Source organism: Xenopus laevis, chromosome 5L (genome assembly GCF_017654675.1).
Source record: "Xenopus laevis strain J_2021 chromosome 5L, Xenopus_laevis_v10.1, whole genome shotgun sequence".
Taxonomy (NCBI): Eukaryota; Metazoa; Chordata; class Amphibia; order Anura; family Pipidae; genus Xenopus; species Xenopus laevis.
Genome location: NC_054379.1, coordinates 52,297,749 through 52,311,421, shown reverse-complemented (window position 1 = coordinate 52,311,421; position 13,673 = coordinate 52,297,749). Strand labels below are relative to the sequence as shown.

At 40.9% G+C, this 13,673-nt stretch overlaps 1 long non-coding RNA gene across 4 annotated transcripts in view; it reads left to right on the top strand.

Moving 5' to 3' along the window:
* Positions 1 to 13,673, top strand: part of LOC121393667 — a 111,493-nt gene that overhangs the window by 46,792 nt on the left and 51,028 nt on the right. For all 4 annotated transcript variants that reach the window (XR_005961234.1, XR_005961235.1, XR_005961233.1 and 1 more), the window contains exon 4: positions 5,722 to 5,849. This is a non-coding gene — a long non-coding RNA (uncharacterized LOC121393667). The remainder of the gene's footprint in view (positions 1 to 5,721; positions 5,850 to 13,673) is intronic.

Sequence of the window (13,673 nt, the reverse complement as noted above, 5' to 3'; positions counted from 1 at the left end):
CCACATTACAGTCGAGCGTGCACTTCCCAGACGGGACAGTAGCGAAAAAGCTTAGCTTCTGGCTTGTGAGTGTGGAATGGTTTTTACCTTACAAGGTACATAATCATTAAAACAACTCATTGCATTGCACAGATTATACATCATTCACATCAGTCCCTGCCCCACAGGGGGAGTTTACAATCTAAGGATCCTATTACGTTCATTCACAGTAAGGTCAGTTATTTGTCAATCATTTTCGCTCACACACACACTTCATCCAGTGGTTTCCAGAGAGTTTACATCATTCACATCATTCACATCAGTCCCTGCCCCACAGGGGGAGCTTACAATCTAAAGATCCTATCACATTCATACACAGAAGGGTCAGTTGTAGTGTGTGGGCTGTATAAAGGAGTGATTGGAACCAAGGTGCATGATTTAATGAATCAGGTGTTTGAACTACTGTATTGCATACTAGTGAAGAAGCACAGAATGCTAAGGTGTTTAACTCATTGCATGTTGGGAGGGACACCCTGATTGATAAAGCCTGGCTTTACCCCTCAATAGAGCAGTGATACCCCTCATCCTTCATGCTCCGTGTGAACAGGCACTACTGTCTGTCTTCCGTAATGAGGTATGCCTTCTTCCCCACATTACAGTCGAGCGTGCACTACCAGACGGGACAGTAGCGAAGAGCTTAGCTTCTGGCTTGTGAGTGTGGAATGTTCTTACCTTACAAGGTACATAATCATTAAAACAACTCATTGCATTGCACAGATTATACATCATTCACATCAGTCCCTGCCCCACAGGGGGAGTTTACAATCTAAAGATCCTATCACATTCATACACAGAAGGGTCAGTTGTAGTGTGTGGGCTGTATAAAGGAGTGATTGGAACCAAGGTGCATGATTTAGTGAATTTGGTGTTTGAACTACTGAATTGCATACTAGTGAAGAAGCACAGAATGCTAAGGTGTTTAATTCATTGCATGTTGGGAGGGACACCCTGATTGATAAAGCCTGGCTTTACCCCTCAATAGAGCAGTGATACCCCTCATCCTTCATGCTCCGAGTGAACAGGCACTACTGTCTGTCTTCCGTAATGAGGTATGCCTTCTTCCCCACATTACAGTCGAGCGTGCACTACCAGACGGGACAGTAGCGAAGAGCTTAGCTCCTGGCTTGTGAGTGTGGAAGGGTTTTTACCTTACAAGGTACATAATCATTCAAACAACTCATTGCATTGCACAGATTATACATCATTCACATCAGTACCTGCCTCACGGGTGGAGCTTACAATCTAAGAATCCTATCACATTCATAGACAGAAGGGTCAGTTGTAGGTTTAGGTTGTGTAACTTAGTGACTGCAATCAATTTGGATGATTTAGTGAATCTGGTGTTTGAACTACTGAATTGCATACTAATGAAGAAGCACAGAATGCTAAGGTGTTTAACTGATTGCATGTTGGAAGGGACACCCTGATTGATAAAGCCTGGCTTTACCCCTCAATAGAGCAGTGATACCCCTCATCCTTCATGCTCCGAGTGAACTGGCACTACTGTCTGTCTTCCGTAATGAGGTATGCCTTCTTCCCCACATTACAGACGGGACAGTAGCGAAGAGCTTAGCTTCTGGCTTGTGAGTGTGAGGATTTGTAGCTTACAAGGTATTTAATCATTTAAAAATCCTACCTTCCCTTTTTCAGATGTACCTTCTTTTATTTTTTCCCATGTCTTCTTCTCCATTTTTAGTCCAACTGGCTCTGCTGTATGGAATAGTAGTAGATTGTATAACTTCTGGCTTTCTCTTTTTATTTCTATGGTATCATCACATTTTACACATTTCAATACACAAATTATTTGTCATATAAATCAGTTTCTGCCCCAACGGAGCTTACAATTTAATCTTCCTATCACGTTCACTTACAGTAAAGTCAGTTATGCGTTATTTCTATGGCTCACACGCACACTTTATGCATTGATTTCCAGAGAGTTTACAACAATCACAGCACGCCTTTCCCCATGGGGGGAGCTTACAATCTAAGGATCCTATCATATTCATACACAGAAGGGTCATTTGTAGCGTGTGGGTTTTATAAAGGAGTAATTAGAATCAATGTGGATGATGGAGTGAATGTTGTGTAAGAACTACTTAAATTTAAACTGCTGGAGAGAAGGATTAATGAATGCTAAAGAGTTGCTGTCTAGAAGTAGAATTATTGGAAGGTGTAATTGTGTTTGAGATGTAATGAACTGGAATTAAGCACACAATGCTAAGGTATTTTCTTCTGTGGCATTTTGGATAGGTGCCTGCAGTTAGGCTCTGCTTTGGAGAAGAAGCAGGGCCAACAGCACTCAGATGGATCCAACAGGACCTGAGAAAATTAGTTAAAAAATATATATTTTATTTGGACAAAGTTAAAAAGTGTATAATTGCATCTCCATCCGCCCTACGCATTTCGCACCCACTTGGGGCACTTAGTCATGGACTAACTAATTTTCTCTCGTCCTGTGGATCCGTCTGAGTGCCGGTTGGCCCTGCTTCTTCTTCATACCTTTGACGTACTGCTCCCTAAAGCTGGGGGGCTGGGGCTGGGGCACCCGGACCATATTTACTATTTGGTGAGACATTTATAATGTATTCTGGGGCATCTTGTTTCTCTTAACTATAGACTCTGCTTATACTGTACCTCCAACAGTGTTGGTTCTAGCCCCACATCCATGCTCTGTCTGTAAAAGACCTTATTCACAAAATTGGAATGTATTTAATGCCACAATGAGAGGAACCCTTATCAGTGCCATAGCGGGAGATAGAGCCAAAGCCGCAGAAGAAATTCAGAAAATGCAGTATATAGCTGTATATTGCTGCAGAGGAGAACATACTTTACTCTTTACTCATACCCCTAAATTGTCTTCTTTTTTCTAACTAAAAGTTGGACAGAAAAAGGGGAGCACACTTGCAAATAAGCCAATTTGAAACACTGGGTGATACCCCTTTATGCCAGAGAGATCGACAGATATAAATATAAGGCGGCTTTACAGCAATATCATATGCATAGCAACACATAGGGTGGTAGGCTCTAGAGCGGTAGTCTCTTTGGATGCAGCCAAGGCTTTCGACTCGGTCGAATGGTCGTACTTGTGGGAGGTCAATGAAAGGTTTGGATTGGGCGGCCAGTTCATCACATGGGTATGACTCCTGTATCAAAACCCCCAAGCACGAATAAGTGTCAATAATATATTGTCAAACACCTTTTAGCTGAGTCGTGGCACCCGCCAGGTATGCCCCCTTTCGCCGTTATTGTTCGCCTTGGTGATAGAAGCAATGGCTATTCTAATACGCATAGCCCACAATATAGCAGGAATGCATCTGGGTAGGGTGGAGGAGCGCATCTCCCTGTATGCTGATGATGTATTATTATACTTAAGTGATCCCAGACCCTCACTACAGTCAACTTTAGCAATTATAAATGAGTTCGGAGGATACTCGGGGTTACGCATAAGCTGGGAAAAATCCAGTATCTTTCCAGTAGATGAAGGCATAGACCCCCAATAGCTACCCCCTTCCCCTCTAAGCTGGGCAAGCTCCTTCAAGTACGATCACGAGGGATAGCACTAAATACACAGAGTTAAACCTTACTCCGGTCACAGAAAGTAGTCAATCAAACTCAAGCAATGGGGGAATTTACCCCTGACAATATGGGGTAGGATCAACTTGATAAAAATGATTTATCTGCCAAAATTTTTGTATATCCTCCACTATTCTCCTATGTACATCCCCAAAACAGTATTCCAACATATTGAACAAATGCAGTCTTCGTTCATATGGGGTAATAAATCCCCGAGATTTGCCAAGTCCAAACTAAAGGCCCCAATTGACAAAGGCGGACTGGGCTTCTCAGACCTACAATACTACCTCTTAATTGTACTATTTGGGCTGGTGGCTAACGCCAGGACCCAACAACCCTAACTTCCAATTGCTACTTTGGCAGGCTCAGCAGAAACCCTTTAACGTATACCTTATAGGAAAATAGCAGACCTGCAAGTGAGACAACCGATTATTAACACCCCACACAAAGTTTGGACGGTAGTTCTGCAGATCACTCGCCTTAAAAACCCGTTACTCAAAATTGATTTACCTATTTGGGGCAACTCTCACCTTTTGCACACATTTCCAACAACTCCTATCATATATGAGGTGGCCAAGGGCCGGGATCAGGACTTTGGGTGATGCAGCGCTGGATGGGCAGTTGCTCACCAGAGAACAACTATTACAGTCTCATCCCAGAGTCCAAATTAACCAACTAGTGTACCAACAATTTAGGCATGCCTTCATAGCACAATTCACATCAACCAGAGTGGAACTGGTAACACCTCCTTTTTAGAGGCCCTTAAATCGCCAAACCAAAAAAAAAAATGGTCAAAATTATGTCTCCACAATGAGTGGACTGAGGCCAACTCATAGCAAACGCCAAGGTATACTAGGGCATCACTAGATAAAACCAACCCCACCTCTAATGTACTGGTGTGAATTGCAACTTCACTGTAAAATGTTGAATGTCGTGTCAATTATTGAGCACTAATTGTACCTGAACCCGCCCCCCTTCTCTTCTGTACTCCCCAAGTTTTGGAAGATTAAAAATAAATACTTTTAAAAAAAGAAAGAAACAAAAGGACTTTGAAAGAGTACCTTAAAGCCACACAGCTACAGTGAAACTTCAATTTTTAGTACCCTGATTTCATATTTCAGATATTTTACATTGTTCTTTGTTTTTTTGTCCCACCAATTTATAATGCATTTCAGTGAGAGATTTTCTCTGATTTTATATAACGTTTTCCAGATTTCACATAAAAATGGCCGATTGTTCTCTATGATTGTTATTATTAGTGAAAAAAAGAGGTTTAAAATGCTAACCAGTTTGCATGCCTTGGTTGTGCCTGTAAATAGTCAATTCTAATTAGTCATACACAAGTCACTTATTGCTGTAGCTTGTTTATGTGACTGCCACAGAGGCCTTGCACATGCCCCCCCCCCATAGTGTAACATTATGCTGCAATGCTTAACCCTTGTTATTAACAAAGTAACATTTTCCTGATTTAATATTTTCCTGGATGTTAATTATTTTTTTTGTGGTAAATAGAATAAGTTAAAGTAAAACAGACTTCTGTGCTTAAATCTTTTGAGTACTTGAAGGGGTGGTTTATCTAAGTCAAATTTTAGTATGTTATAGAACGGACAATTTTAAGCAACTTTTAAATTGGTTGTTATTATCTTTTTATAGTTTTCAATTATTTGCCTTCTTCTGACTCTTTTCGGCTTTCAAATGGAGGTCAGTGTCCTCACCAAAAATGCTCTATAAAGCTATATATTTATTCTTATTGCTATTTTTGATTGCTCAACCTTCTATTCAGGTGCTCTGCTATTCATATTTAAGTCTCTTATTCAAATCAGTGCATGTAAAGGTGAACAACCCCTTTAAGGAATATGTTGCTTTCCCCAAATTTTATTTTCCCCAATTATAGCTAAAGTTTTTCTGGTCCCTCCGAAAAATAGGGGTTCTGCTGTAGCTAATTTCAGAGTAGAAAACTCTCACTACCCAACAGAACAGGAATGAGCTTTCCTGAAATGTTAAGATACTGAAAAACAGGAGCAAATATTGGTATTGTAAATATGTAATTAGATGATTGTTATTTAAGTTATAATGTCAATCTCTCTCTCTTAATTCTACTGTCTCTAGTACACAAGCCTGGCCCACAAAAGCTTTGGAAGGTCGAAGAGGCTAGAACATTACCGGGTGGATGGAGCCAGGGCATACCTAATAATGCACAGCTAAGACTTCATGACAGAACAGTTAGATGAATTCAGGTAACATCACAACCAACACGCTACACATGTTCAAACAACATATGAGACAGATAGTTTGGAATGTAGGTTGGTTGACCTCACCAATCAAAAGAAAAAGATATTAACAAATCTCATGAAACTAAAACCCAATAGAATATTATTTTTAAAGACCCTCTGGAAATTAGGAGATACCAGTGTACTTAAAGCGGCATGGATACGTGATTTCCTATATAAAGCCAAACAAAGGGGAGCAGCCAGTCTTATTTGCACATCTCTGCCAAACAAATTGGATTTCCTGATATATATAAGTCACTATTTGATATTGTGTAAATCAGATATCAGACAAAAAAAGACATGTAGCCAACATATATGCTCTGAATAGCTCAAATCAGGACATTTTTACTTGCCCTCACTCAGAAACTTATGGAAACCCCTCCCCAAACTTGATTTTGGGACGAGCAACGTTTTGACTGTTTTCCTAGTTGTTCATTCCAGCTTGCCTTGTGAAAAATCTACTATACATACTTAAAATATGATTTTGTACAAATGCAATGCCATTTCCCCTAATATATGTCCCTAGTTCATCTGTGCAACTCTTAAAGCTGATCTAAAGCTGCATCTGATAATCTTGTAACTGTCATTAGTGTTTCCAGTCTGCAGGTTGGAAAGTCCTGATGTAAAGTGTTACTGATTCCAGCTTGCCTCACTGGACATGTTATTACATACACTTTAAACATGATTATAACTTAATTTATTACAAATGCAATATCAGGGGGGTATACTAGGAGTTGTCAAAATGCACATGGGTGTCTGTAGGTCTGGGTTGGTGTCTCTCTAGCATGGCTACAAGCAATCCAGCTTCAATATATTTTAGTATGTGTTTTGTATAGTATATTGCATTAGTGCATTAGATTAATTATCTTTTCAAATTCTGTCCTACTCTCTAATATCATTTCCTCACCGTTACTTCACCTTTAAGCATTAAGAAGACAATTGTCTTAGAGTATAACTTTTTTTTAAAGTTAATAGCTTATTAATACTGATGTTTATTTAATTTCACCCATGGTTTCCATATCTTTAAATAAGTATTAATGCTGCAATGCTTAACCCTAGTCAATAACAAAGTAAATATTGTATTTCAGAGTAAAAGAGACCTGTTCTTATAACCTTCGTATACTTAAAGGATACATTTATTTAGCTCATTTCACTGATTTTACATTTACATATTTTTTCCTGGTCTCTTGAAAATGTAAAGTACCCCACTTTACATTTTACATTTGACAAAGGGCTCCGCCCAAAACATGTTGTGTAACTCTACCTCCCAATAAAGAGTATTGCAGTCAACTTGCTGCCTTGGGTTTGTTCCACAACCAACTACATTATTGGCTAAATAGATAGCCGATGCAAAGTAAAAAAAAATTCTGATATAGTTAGTTAGCTAAAAATGTAATGCATAAAGGCTGGAGTGACTGGATGTCTAACATAATAGCCAGAACACTATTTCCTGCTTTTTAGCTTCTTTGGTTTGAACTGTTACCAGGCAGTAACCAATGAGTGACTTGAAGGAGGGCCACATGGGTCATAATTGTTGCTTTTGAATCTGAGCTGAATGCTGAGGATCAATTGCAAACTCACTAAACAGTTATGTCCCATGTGGCCCCCCCTTAAAGTTGCTGACTGACTCAGAGTTAGAGAGCTAAAAAGCAGGAAGTAGTGTTCTGGCTATTATGTTAGACATCCAGTTACTCCAGCCTTTATACATTATATTTTTGTATAACTAACTACATAAACAGAAATATTTTTTTATTTTGCATTGTTTATATATTTAGCCAGTTTTTGTTTTTACACTGAACTGTTCCTTAAAGCACCAGCTAGGCTTTGTATGCAATCGACACTCAACACAGTGCGTTAGGATGGCAATAGCGGCTACAATAATGCTAGGGACAAGGAAAGTAGAGACTTCCCTTTAGACCCTTGACACGGCGAAGGCATTTGATAAAATGTAATGGCTCTTTTACTTTAGTGCACTCCATGTTAGAATGCGGGGTGACACCTTCATATATTGCATCATAAAAATATACATGACACCCTAACCAACCATATAGGCAAAAGCAGTAGTATGCCTCCTTTCCCTTCTTTTGTTTAACCTAAAATTAGGCCTCTTCTTATTCTCCTTTGAGATATGACAGCATTCCAAGGCATCAAAATTGAATCACATGAAACAATGCTAACAGAATTTAGTTATATATAACAAAGCCGAGGGCTTGCCACACATCCTATCCTTCATCCAACAATATGGACAAGTCGCTGGGTAATACATTAACATTGATGCATATGAAATATTAATATTGAGTAATTAAAGGGAAACCCAGATGGGGTAGAAAATACAGCTTTAAATTGGCCAACAACACAATCACCTTAACAGACAAATACAGAAGAATTCACATGAAATATATGCATATACCATCACATATTGCGTAAAGGAAATTCTACAGGAAACCAAATAATGGCAAGCCCATAACATGTGCCATACTCTACCTGCACTAGTCTGCCTGTATGTGCAATACTCTGCCTGCACTTATTGTGTACCACATACTACCTGCCCTACGCTGCCTGTAGATTCCATATTCCTCCTTCCCTACTCTACCTGTGTGTGCCATATTCTGATTCTATGTTTTATCTGTGTATTTCATTTTCTGTCTGCCCTACTCTACATGTGTGTGCCATTTTATGTCTGCTCTACGCTTGTATTCCACATTCTGCTTGCCCTACTGCCTGCCCTATTCTTCCTATGTGTGCAGTACTCTCCCTGTTCTATTCTGCCTGTGTGTGTGCCGTACTCTCCCTGTTCTATTCTGCCTGTGTGTGTGCTCTACTCTGACTGCCCTATGCTGCTTGTGTGTGCCATACTCTGCCTGTCCTTTCTGCCTGTATGTGGAATACTCTGCTTGCCCTAATATGCCTGTGTGCCTTACTTTGTCATTGTGTGCTATACGTTGCCTACCCTATTCTGCCTGTGTGTGATGTACTCTACCTGCCCTCATCTGCCTGTTTGTACAATAATCTGCTTGCCCTACTAAACCTGTGTGTGTCCTACTCTGTCTGCCCTATTCTGCCTATGTTTGCTATTCTCTACCTGCCCTATTCTGCCATACGTTTCCTGTCCTGTTCGGCCTGTTTTTGCCATACTCTTCCTGTGTGTGCCACATTCTGTTTGCCATACTCTGTCTGTATGTGGAAGACTCTGCTTGCCCTACTATGCCTGTGTGTGTGCCCTACTCTGTTAGTGTGTGCCATACTCTACCTGCAGTATTCTACCTATATGTGCAATAATCTATTTGCCCTAATAAACCTGTGCGTGCCATACTCTGCCTGTACAATTTTGCCTGTGTGTGCCATACTCTTCCTGCTCTACTCTTTTTTGTATGTGCCATACACTATTTTCCCTGTGCTGCCTATGTTTTCCATATTTTGCCTACCCCAATCTACCTGTTTGGGCCATACTCTGCTTATGTACTACAGGGGAGAAATCTGCTTTCCCGAAGCTACCTGTTTGTGTCATACTCTTCTTGTCTCTATGCTGATTGCTATATTCTTCCTGTGTTTAACATTCTACCTGCCCTACTTTACCTGTGTGTGCCATACTCTTCCTGCTATATTCTGTCTGCATGTGCAATACTCTGCCTACGCTATGCTGCCTGTGTGTGCTATACTCTACTTGATACATATAGTCAACTACAAGAGGTCCTCTGCACTCAACCCATTATCAATATATTTAAGACAGAGACATTTTGTGCATGCTGCTACTAAAAAATGCCTTACCCTTTAAACAACACAGGGATTGTTTGTCCATATATTGCAATAAATTTAAGCTGGCCAACTACATCAAAGTCATCCCATATCTGGCCAGTCCTACACTTAATTTTCATCTGATTCATTAAGAATTCAATTGCTTAATTATACATTTTACAAAGGGACTAAGTTTTACCTGCAACTTACTAGCTGCTTTCAAAGTAAAACTCCCAAACTTGGCTGCCCTTTTATTAAGACACCAGTGGGATCACCTGACTATAGCTGGGAAGGGTGGGAGCTACAACATTGAGCTGGTCACTGCTCCTGTATAACTATAACAAACAAGGGAAAGTTGTGCTCACCACTATTTTTTAAAACCATTAGGCGGGGGTGCAATGAGGGTGTGACCACAAAATACATATAGTCAACTACAAGAGGTCCTCTGCACTCAACCCATTATCAATATATTTAAGACAGAGACATTTTGTGCATACTGCTACTAAAAAATGCCTTACCCTTTAAACAACACAGGGAGTAAAACTATGGACAAACAATCCCTGTGTTGTTTAAAGGGTAAGGCATTTTTTAGTAGCAGTATGCACAAAATGTCTCTGTCTTAAATATATTGATAATGGGTTGAGTGCAGAAGACCTCTTGTAGTTGACTATATGTATTTTGTGGTCACAAAGCTAGAAGGTAGAAGGCAAATGTTTGAAAAATACCAAAGCAAAATATCCTTAGAATTAACCATTCTAGAACAAGTTAGAATTTAATTGAAAAGTGAAGCACTCCTTTAATGAAGCACCACTTGGCTTTGCATGCAAGTGACAGTCGACACGGTGAATTAGGATGGCAATAACTGCTACAATATTTTTTACTAGGGACAAGGAAAGTAGAGACTTCCCTTTGAGCCTTGAGACAGAGAAGGCATTTGATAAAATGTTATGGCTCTTTTACTTTAGTGCACTCCATATTAGAATGCTGGGTGACACCTTCACGTATTGTATCAGAAAAATATACACTCATGTTCAAGCTAAGCTTCTCATCAATGGCACCATAACCAACCCAACAGACATAAACAGAGGTATGCCTCCTCTCCCTTCTTCTGTTGAACCTATCATTTGGCCCTCTCCTTAGGCTCCTTTGAGATATGACCACATTTCAAGGCATCAAAATCGAATCACATGAAACAAAGTTTACAGTAGTTCGTTATATATAACAAAGCCGAAGCAGGGCCTGCCACACATCCTATCCTTCATCCAACAATATGGCAAGTCTCATATAATATATATGCATATGACATCACATATTGCATAGAGGAAACTCTGCAAGAACCAAACAATGGCAAGCACATCACGTGTCATACTCTGCCTGCCTTATTCTCCCTGCATGTGCTATACTTTATGTTCCAAGCACTTCCTGCCCTACGCTACCTCTTTGTTCCATATTCTGTCTTTCCTACTTTATCTGTGTGTGCCATACTCTGGTTCCATGTGCTATATGTGTGTTCTATATTTAGTATGCCCTACTCTAAATGTGTGTGCAATTTTCTTTCTGCCCTACACTGCCTGTATTCCACATTCTGCCTTCCCTACTGCCTGGCCTTTTCTTCATGTATTTGCAATACTCTACCTACACTAATCTGTCTGTGTTTGCCATACTCTTCCTGCCCTATGCTGGCTTGGTGTGCCACACTCTGCCTGTGTGTGCCATACTATGCTTGCCCTTTGTTGCTTGTGTGTTCCATATTGTACCTGTCCTATGCTGTCTGTGTGTTTTATATTCTGCCTGCCGTACTCTATCTGTGTGCCCTACTCTGCCTGCCCTACACTGCCTGTATTTGCCATACCCTGCCTGCCCTATTCTACCTGTGTTTTCTATACTCTGCCTACCCTATTCTGTCCTACTCTGCCTGTCCTATTCTACCTGATTTTGCCATAGTCTTCCTGTGTGTGCCACATTCTATTTGCCCTACTCTGCCTGTATGTGGAATACTCTGCTTGCCCTACTATACATGTGTGTGTGCCCTACTCTGTCAGTGTGTGCCATACTTTTCCTGCCCTATTCTGCCTGTATATGCAGTAATTAAGTGCTGTAGTAAACCTGTATGTGCTATACTTTTCCTGTGTGTGCCTTACTCTTCCTGCCATATTCTATCTGTATGTGCAATATTCTGCTTGCCCTATTCTCAGTGTGTGCCTTATTCTGTCAGTGTGTGCCATACACTACCTTCCCTATGCCACCTGTGTTTTCTATATTCTGCCTACCCCAATCAACCTGTTTGTCCCATACTCTCCTTGTGTGTTCCATACTCTGTTTGCCAGAAGCTGCCTGTTTGTGTCATACTCTGCTTGCCTCTATTCTGCTTGCATTTTCCACATTCTGTCTGCCTTACTCTACCTGTGTGCGCCATACTCTGCCTGCCCTATTCTGCCTGTATGTGCAATGCTCTGCCTGCGCTAATCTGTCCGTGTTTGCCATACTCTGCCTGTTCTATTCTGCCTTTGTGTGCCATTCTCTGCCTACCCCATGCAGCCTGTGTGTGCCATGCTGTGCCTGTGTGTTACATACTCTGCCTGCTCTATTCTGCCTGTATGTGCAATTAATAGGGTTCTTACCCTACTAAACCTGTGTGTGCCATACTCTGCCTGCCCAATTTTGCCTGTGTGTACCATACTCTGCTTGTCCTATGTTGCCTGTGTGCTCCATATTGTGCTCTTTGCTGCCTGTATATTTTATATCCAGACTTTCCTACTCTATCAGTGCCCTGCCTGCCCTATGCTGCCTGTGTGTGCCATACCCTGCCTGCCCTATTCTGCTTGTGTTTTCTATACTCTACCTGCCCTATTCTGCCATACTCTGCCTGTTCTATTTTGCCTGTCCAGCACAGGAAAGTTAGTGTATGGCACACACATGCAGTGTAGGGCAGGCAGAGTATGGAGCGCACACACACAGGCAAAATTGTATGGCACAAACAGATTTAATATGGCACGTAAATTATTGCATATACAGGCAGAATAGGGCAGGCAAAATATGGCACACACTGACAGAGTAGGGCACACACACACATGCATAGTAGGGCAAGGGCCCTATGCTGCCTGTGTTTTGCATATTCTGCCTGCCCTACTCTCTATGTGTATGCCCTAATTTTCCTGCCCTACGTTGCCTGTGTTTGCTATACTATGTCTGTTCTATTCTGCCATACTGTACCTATCTACCTATTCTGCCTTCTTTGCAACACTCGTCCTGTGTGTGTCCACATTCTGTTTGCCCGGCTCTGCCTGTATGTGCCATACTCCGCCTGTCCTTTTCTGCCTGTATGTGGAATACTTTGCTTGCCCTACTAAACCTTTGTGTGCCATAATCTGCCTGCGCAATTTTGCCTGTGTGTGCCATACTCTGCCTGCCCTACACTGCTTGTGTGTGCTGTACTCTGTCTGCCCTACACTGCATGTGTGTGCTATACACTGCATGCCCTCTGCTGTCCATGTGTTCCATATTTTGCTTGCCCTACTCTGTCTGTATGTTCCATACACTTCCTTCCCTTTGCTGCCTATATTTTCTATATTCAGGCTACCCAGCCTACCTTTCTGTGCTATACTCTGCTTGTGTGTTCTATACTCTGCTTGCCCTATGCTGCCTGTGTGTTCTGTATTCTGCCGGCCCTATTCTGCCTGTGTTCCACATTATGCTTGGCCTACTTTACTTGTGTGTGAGATACTCTGCCTGCACCACCTCACCAATTCTCAGTATATTACCTACTGACAAAGTGCTTAGTGCAGTTATCAAAAGTTGAAATAACTTAGCATAACATCTCAAATATAATTCATTTGTTAATTACTGAGGATTAAATAAAGTTAATTGACAAATCAAAGTGCTTGTGCTTAATTAATAGCGTGTTGAGGTAGAGAAATGTGTATTAATTGCTTGCCTACGTAGGACCAAATACTCATGATCATTAGGTTGTACACATTTACAAATGAAGTGTGAAGGCTAGTGCTATTTGAAATCTCAGATTGCCAATGAAAAAATTAATCCGAATTGGTTGTTAAA